The sequence below is a fragment of the Hirundo rustica genome, chromosome 6, assembly GCF_015227805.2.
Source record: "Hirundo rustica isolate bHirRus1 chromosome 6, bHirRus1.pri.v3, whole genome shotgun sequence".
NCBI lineage: Eukaryota > Metazoa > Chordata > Aves > Passeriformes > Hirundinidae > Hirundo > Hirundo rustica.
This window is the reverse complement of record NC_053455.1, coordinates 6,807,009-6,814,625: the sequence shown is the minus strand read 5'-3', so window position 1 is coordinate 6,814,625 and position 7,617 is coordinate 6,807,009.

The following is a 7,617-nucleotide window of genomic DNA, read 5'->3' as shown; positions in this document are numbered from 1 at the left end:
AGAAGCACAGGGAGGGAAAAGGGCTTGATAAGGTTTATCCTTCCTAACAACATGACTGCTTGCAGAGGGGTTAAAAGACTCCTGGTTCCTCTTGACTTTATTTGGAGTTAAGAGAGCTTTGGGAGCCTATTAAAAAACTATCAACGCTCACCTGAATAATTTATTTACATTTCAATCTACTTATTATCTTTACAGGGAGTATTTCAACGCCAAGAAAGAAGCCGCATCTTAATTCTATTAGCAGTAGGCCCACGTGCTTCTCAAAACTGATTCCAAACATTTTATGACCTTGTCAAGATTCAAACATGTTCAGCTTCCAGCACTGAATGCCTTCCCTGTGACTTCAAAGGAATGTGTGAGCACGATGCATAAAGATAATCCCTCGCAGAATCACAGCGCTGGTCAGTAACTTCACTGGAAATTAAACATTTCATGGTGGGGTGTTACAAAGAGGTATTATTTTGTAATGACACACTTGGGAGAATACTGGTACTGCCTTTAATTTGGAGATCATGCTGCAAACCTACACAGACTGCCTTGTAAGAGATACTTCTTAAAGTAAAAGTTGGCGTTTTCTAAGGCCTTTGTTTAAGTGCCGCCCAGGTTCTTGCATGCAGGGCTTCTCTACCTCTGTGTGAAAAGAGCAGTTATATCAGTAACTGTTTGTGGCCAAAAAAGCTGCTGAAACCAGAAGGCTATAAATGACTATTTAAACAAACCTTTTAAACTTCAGGTTTTAAACCATTTATGCCAAAATATATAACTCAAACCAGACTTGCTGAAGGCATGGCTCAGGTTCAGTGAGACAGATTGTAAAACTTAGACAGGCTTACACAGAATCTGATCTGAGTTTCAAATTTGTAATTTATGCTGGTTTGAGGTTTTCTTGCAAGCATGCCCTAACAAACACAACTACATTTTAGTTTTAATAGTGTCAGGGGTGTTTGAGCACCAACACACCCTTTAACCCTGTTCCGAGGGGTTTGGTGCCTGTGTTCAGGCCAGCGCTGTAACCTGGGACAAGACTGCAGGGAAGAGAGCTGTGAGAAGTCTCCTCCAGGCTGGGATTTGCCTGGCCTTGTGCCTGATCCTGCCCTGACCTCCTTGACTTGCTTTCCTGCCTTGAGCATCTCCCTTCCTCCCTGCTGCGGCTTTGCACAGCCATCCTTGGGCTGCAGCTGATGCCAGGGCTGCTCTGCTCACCTTGCTGGGGTGCTGCAAGGCTGTGCCCCAACAGGCACTGAGCTCAGAATGAAAGAGCCTGACATGTGGCTTTTCCAAGCACTTGTTTCAAAAATGAAACCAGCTTGTTAAATTACAGGAAAAAAAAAATCTTAATCGTGTCTTCATTAAAAGTCTTGCAGGCAGTTGTCTTATAGTTAAACAATAGCGTCTGACACTTGAGTGAAGTCCTGTTTGCCAGGGTTTCCCTGGACATGATATGCAATAGCAGCATGATGATGATGATGATGAGCAATCTCTTGCAACATTTAGATGTGATTTCCTTCTGGACACGGAAGTCCTGGTCCCATTTTAGTGAGGGTTTTCTAGAGGGGTGGTGATTTTGTTAGGCAAAGGAGGTGTTCTTATTACACCTGAAATACGTCTGTTAGTCATTGCTGCACCACGTTTGCCTTGTTCTCCACATTATTCTTTGGATATGTTGCTGTTGGCATGAATGCCAAATCTTGCAGACTCAGAGGCTGGAAATTTCTCTAGGACAGAGGGGTAAGCTCTATTTACACACGAGATAATATGCAGAAGCCTGTGATTGTATCTAGGAAGCTTTAACTTTACTTAAGCTTTGTTTATGATTTGGCTTTGTAAATGATATTGAATAATTATTGTCTACTTATCCAAGGACATGATATGTTCTCCAGCAACTGTGTGTCTCCAGTTTCTTAACAAAGTCCATGTTCATAAGGAAAAATGAGGAAGAGTCCTGTCCTGTGTAGGACTTACAAGCCATATCCAAGAAAGAAATTATTCTACTAAGGGAGTGTTTCTGTCTGGCGTTTTTTTTTTTCTTTCAAATCCAGTTATGCTCTTGTTATTTGCCTTGTCAGGACTCTGCCAATGCTTTTCTGCAGTTGGCACTTAAAGGGTGAAAAAAAAAAAAGAAATACAGTAACATGGCCTTGGTACTACCATATGACCAGAAGAGTGTGAGCACTCCACTGGTGCTGATAGTATTAAAGAGTAGGACAGAAGTGGTTGTGCAGCTTGTGGCTGCAGAAGCTCTGCTAGACACCCTATGTACACAAAACCAAGAGACTTTTAAGAGCTCTCCTGACTGCACACGTGGGTGAAGTATCAACCAAACCAATGCAGGGGAGAAGGCAGACAGAGCTAATGAGAACAAAGCATAATAAAAAAGGTGTATGGGCACACATAAACATCATACAGAGGGGGAGAGCGCTGCAGCCATAAGGCAAAATCAGATTCCAGAAAATGAGTGCTTCCAGCCTAGAAGAAATAGAATAAAACAATCTGATTAGCCAGAGAACCTGCAAATTTTAAGACAAAGTGCATGTGACAACTCCAGTCCCTCCATAATAGTGTTTTATCTTTTTTTGTTGTCTAGCTAAGCTGGTTTGAAAAGCCCCTTCATCAGCAGTATGTAATTTCTAGCACCATAAAGGTGCAAAACTACACAGTCCTTAGAATGCTTAGGTCCTTAACTGATGAACCTACATTGCAAGTTCCTCCAGTCATGTTATAAGCACCTTTTTTTTTTTTTTTTTTTCTCTCTAAAATACAGTGATCAAAAAGTTACACAGTCTCCTACTGCCTCCGAAATTAACAACTTCTTTATAAAATGCTTCTCCTACTATACATCATTTTTTATTGGTTTCTTTTCAGGAGCCACAACAGATCATGAGGGCGGTATCAGAAGACATACAGGCAAACAAGCACAGAGCTGCTGCATCCTCAAGTTATGCTTCAAGCATGGTTGCTCCACAGCTCTGTGAATCAGCAGTCTTGTGTTCTTGGCCAGTTTCTACCATTTACATATCCTGACTCCAAACCTGCAGCTGCATGACTTACTTGCATGACTACTTTCACTGAACTCCAAGGGCAGGACTTTGGGGGCCTCCAATTACAACTCCCAGAACCTGTGGGAGGTGACACCTGATCAAGAGCCTCTGCTCCCGCCTCAGCCAAAGCAGTGAAGCTCCATCAAATGTGGATCTCCAACGTGCCAGTCACAGAACTACTTGCAGTGCTAGATCTCTTTCCATTCCTCTGACAGAGGTCTTAAAATCAGGAGGAGGGGGGAAGACACAATGCCCTGGATTATGTCATAACCGAGTGGCTACAGCAGCCTTCTGAGTCATGAGTGGGTTGCATCCCATCAGGCCAAGATGAAACTGAATTGAGATTTCCCCCTCCCTAGCTGACTACATTTATTAGGATATTACAGGAAGGAAGCTCTGCTGCTTCTCTTCCCTAACCCTTTTCACAGCAGCCTGTGGTTTTTCTGTGAATGGCACTGGCTCGGTGCTACACGGCTCTGAGTGAGGCTGGCAGAGTGGGCTTCTGCAGGGATTACAGTGGAATTTTTTATTGCTGTGGGGTACAGTCATGCCTTTGCTGTGTTCCTGAATCAGGCTGAGGGTCTGGCCCTACTGGCAGCTCAGTTCAGGCACCTAGGGAGCTGCCAGGACAGTTGGTGGCAGGAATTTTTACATAACTCTAGGCTCAAACAGCTGCCACAGCAGAAGATATTTCCCCTGATAGGTATCTAGAAGATAAGTGGTTTTCTTGTGCTTGGCCAGATGAATCCACCTGAGTCCCATTTCTGGTGCCTGAAGTAAACACTGCAGAACCTATCCATCATGACTGCATTTATTTAATGACTTGGATGTTCAAGGGCAAGTCACATAACCCTGTGTATTTTAACTCGCCACCCAAAACATATCATTACTTCATGATGATATTTTAAGGATTAATTTACATTTGAGGAAATGGCTCAGGGTCCCCAGGGAAATGGTCACAGCACCAAACCTGCTGCAGTTCAAGAAGTGTTTGGACAACGCTTTAGGGTCCATTGTGCGGGGTGTCCTGCGCAGAGCCAGGAGCTGGACTTCCATCATGATCCTTGTGGGTCCCTTCCAGCTCAGGATATTCTGTGATTCTGTGAAACATCACAGACACACACGTGATTCTGAGCACGTGATTCTGTGTAATTAAAAAGAGCAGCAAGTATTACCCTGAGAGCGAGAGCTGGCAGAAGCACCGGCTCCATCCCAAATACTCGTCATACAGGTTCTGAATCGCCCTGGGATGCACGGGTTGCATTACCTGAAAAAGGGTGCAGCAGTAAGGCAGGCAAGTTGTTCTGAGTATCACCATGTGTGCTGGGCACACCTGGCCTTTCCCTGAGAACCTCCCCAGGACTGGGAGTACGTAACACTCCGAAGATGGAAGACTGACGGAGGTGGATTGTTGGCATTTTCAGCAGATTGAAATAAAATGGCTCTTGGCCATGCTGTGGATGTTCTCAATTCACCTGCAACAAACAGGACCACAATGAGAGAGAATTAATATTGGCTATCACACTGTTAAAAGGGCTTAGAAATGTCCTTCCCTGGCAAGAGCTCTGACCACTTGGTATTTTTATCAAAAGGGATCATTCTATCCTCTAAAAAAGTGCCAGCTACCCCACTGTTTATAAAAGTAATCATAACTGGCTACCATCAGTAGGTCCTGTATTGCACTGAATTCAAGGTATCTCCCTTTTGGCCTGCCTGAGGTGTGGGATGGAGTTTCAGAGCCATCCCCACACTTGGTTTGTGATCATCCAGCTCCAAACAGCTCTCTCATCTGCCTGGAGATCTCCTGGTCTGTCTGTCTGTCAAGGTATCTGCTTTTTCCAGTGAATGATTCCATGAATGGCGAACACATTTTCAAAACTGTGGTTTCTTTTCCCCCTCTGAATAGAAAATGAATAAATGTTGTCAGAAAGGACCCTAGGGAAACTTTCACTCCTCCTACTCCAGGGCTGAGTAACTTGACACACCCTTGAACATGAATCTGCTCCATTTCATAATCTTGGCAATTTGCAATCTTCCAAGAAAAAAAGTCCAGAACTGACTAAAACACACATCTGTGGGTGCAAAGGCAAATTCCCCTTAGCTGTACAGCTTATGCTTTGCATCCTGATTCTCTCAGCATATCAAATCCCTCTTCCCTAGGGATTTACTTGGCACATTTATGCCTCGCCCAGTTACCTACACATGAACTTTTGAGCCTGATGGGAAGATTTGAACATGCTCCTCCCTTTCAAGTCATAGGATGCCACATGGTGAACTTTCTACTCCTGCTCTGCAGGCTGATTCCCATGAATTCCTTCCCATTCTTGTGGTGTGGCGTGCATCCCTTTGATGAGTCCAAGGAATCTGAATGGCCCTGATTTCTTGAAAAGGAGGTTTTTTGTTGGCTTGCTTTTTTTCCCCCCCCCCACAAAGCTATAATTTCTAGGATGTGATCACCTTCCTAGGTGCCCTCCCACCTCCAACCTCCCACCTAAGAAGACGGTTATTTTCATCCTTGGCCTGGGGAAAAAGCCTTTGAACTGTCCCATTCAGTGAGCGGGTTCTGCTCCTGGGGAACCAGGAGAGGGATCCCTGCTGCTCTCAGCGTGCTCCAACAAGAATCTTCCTGCTCCCAGGAGTTCTCAGCAGCTGTTTGCCCCTGCAGCACAGTTGGCTTTCAGACACGGATGTAACTGCCGCTCCTGCACACAAAATGTGCCCCAATGTGCAGTAATTGATGCGAGTCAGCCTGACAGAACTTACTCCTTTCTTAAAGGACCGGTATCTTTACGGGATCTGCAGAAATTCCAGGGATAAAAAGGCTGTTTAACCACCAGAGTCCAGATGATGTGCGGAAGAGGGAACCCTCTAATTCTGGGCTCCAGGTCGATGAAGCACTGTGCACAAGTTTTGGTTGTTTGGGGTTTTTTAATTCTACCCCTCCTCTGCTGCCTTGCCAGCAATAATACATTGCTACAAAATAACGCAGTGATGGCACCAAAATGCGTGCAGGCACAAGTTAGCAACTTGCCCCTTCCATAGAAAAATGTTGTGGATAATAAAGGAAAGCATGGGAATGAAAGCACAGTCAGTTATTCCAAGTGAAAACAAGCAATTCTACAATTCAATCCTTGGTAGCCAGAGTGAAGAAACAACTTCCAGAAATGAGAGTTTCACATCCACAACTAGGTGTTATTGGCTCAAACTTTAGAAAAAGCAGGAACTAAACCTCTTCCTCTTTTTCTAAAATTGTTTTGTGTGTTTCTGAAAAATGGCAAACGTACTCTGCCCACCTACAAAGTAACCAGTGTCTCCCCTGCCTCCCCAAATTTAATTATATTCAATTCTAAATCCTGGGATGAGGAAGCAAAAACACCAAGGGTTTATTGTTGCTTTAGGATTTCTTAGTCTCTTTGAGAAACCACAGAGGGGAAAAAAAAAAAAAAAAATCTTCATTTTCTCACCACACAGTCAGAACATCAATGAATTAAAAATTTTAAATTACAGGAACATGGGAAAATGGAAGAAATGGAAGTATAATGAAACTATTACCAAATCAGTCTCTTTTACCCAGTAGTAAAATTAAGGGGGTGGTAATCACATGTTCCACTCCCTCGCAGAGTTGTTCTGATGCGTTGCCTATTAAGAACTGTAAGAAACTGAGATAAGTGTACTTTAAGATAATGTTGAAAACTGAATAATCTCATTTTTAACACAACAGAAACACTCCTTAAATAATGACACCTTATCTGAATTGTGTTTGAGATGGCAGGGTTAAACACATGGATTTAAGTTCACAGAAGAATGAAAGGACTATAACAACTGCATTCCTAGAACAACCTTAGAGAGGAGACTCCGTCACTTTAGTCCCTTCCATTACTTATTTTCAACTTTTTAAATCTTGTTTGCTGTAACGAATCACAGCATTGCACACCTGGCATCTGCACAGAACCACGCTGTCACTAAAATTCTGTGCCTTTCCCAGATTATATGCCAATACAGACATGCAGAGAAAAAAAAAGAAAAATCAACCCAAGCAGCTGGGCAGACTCTGGGATGACGGGCACACTTGGCTCTCATCTAAATAAGGCAGCAGTATAATGACAAATACATCTTGTGACGTGAGGACACGTGCTGCTTTGCCACCCTGGGCTAAAACAGCAACACACCAAAGCCAGCTGATTCCACTCCCTGCAAAATCCAAGCTCGTAATTCCAAAGCAAAACACCCCCCGTTCAAACAAAGCCTGTGCTTTTTGCTTCTGGTGCTCATGGTCCTATTGCTAAGGTAATGTTGTTTGGGCCTTCGTCTTTCAATTTATCCAGTCTGCCAAGGGATTAGATTTCTGAGGTACCCAGTGACCTTTCCCTATCGTACCCAAATGCCAGAGCACTGCTTGCGCACAATTTAACAGATTAACAAAGTAAATAATGCAGGCAAAGTGTTATAAAACACCCCCAACAACAAAAAAGGTTCTCTTGCGTTCAGAACTTAGAGCATTATCCTGCAGAAATAAATGCATAACCAGGCTAAACTGAAATCAGGAGATTGCAGCAAGTCATTGAATTAATTTTTTATT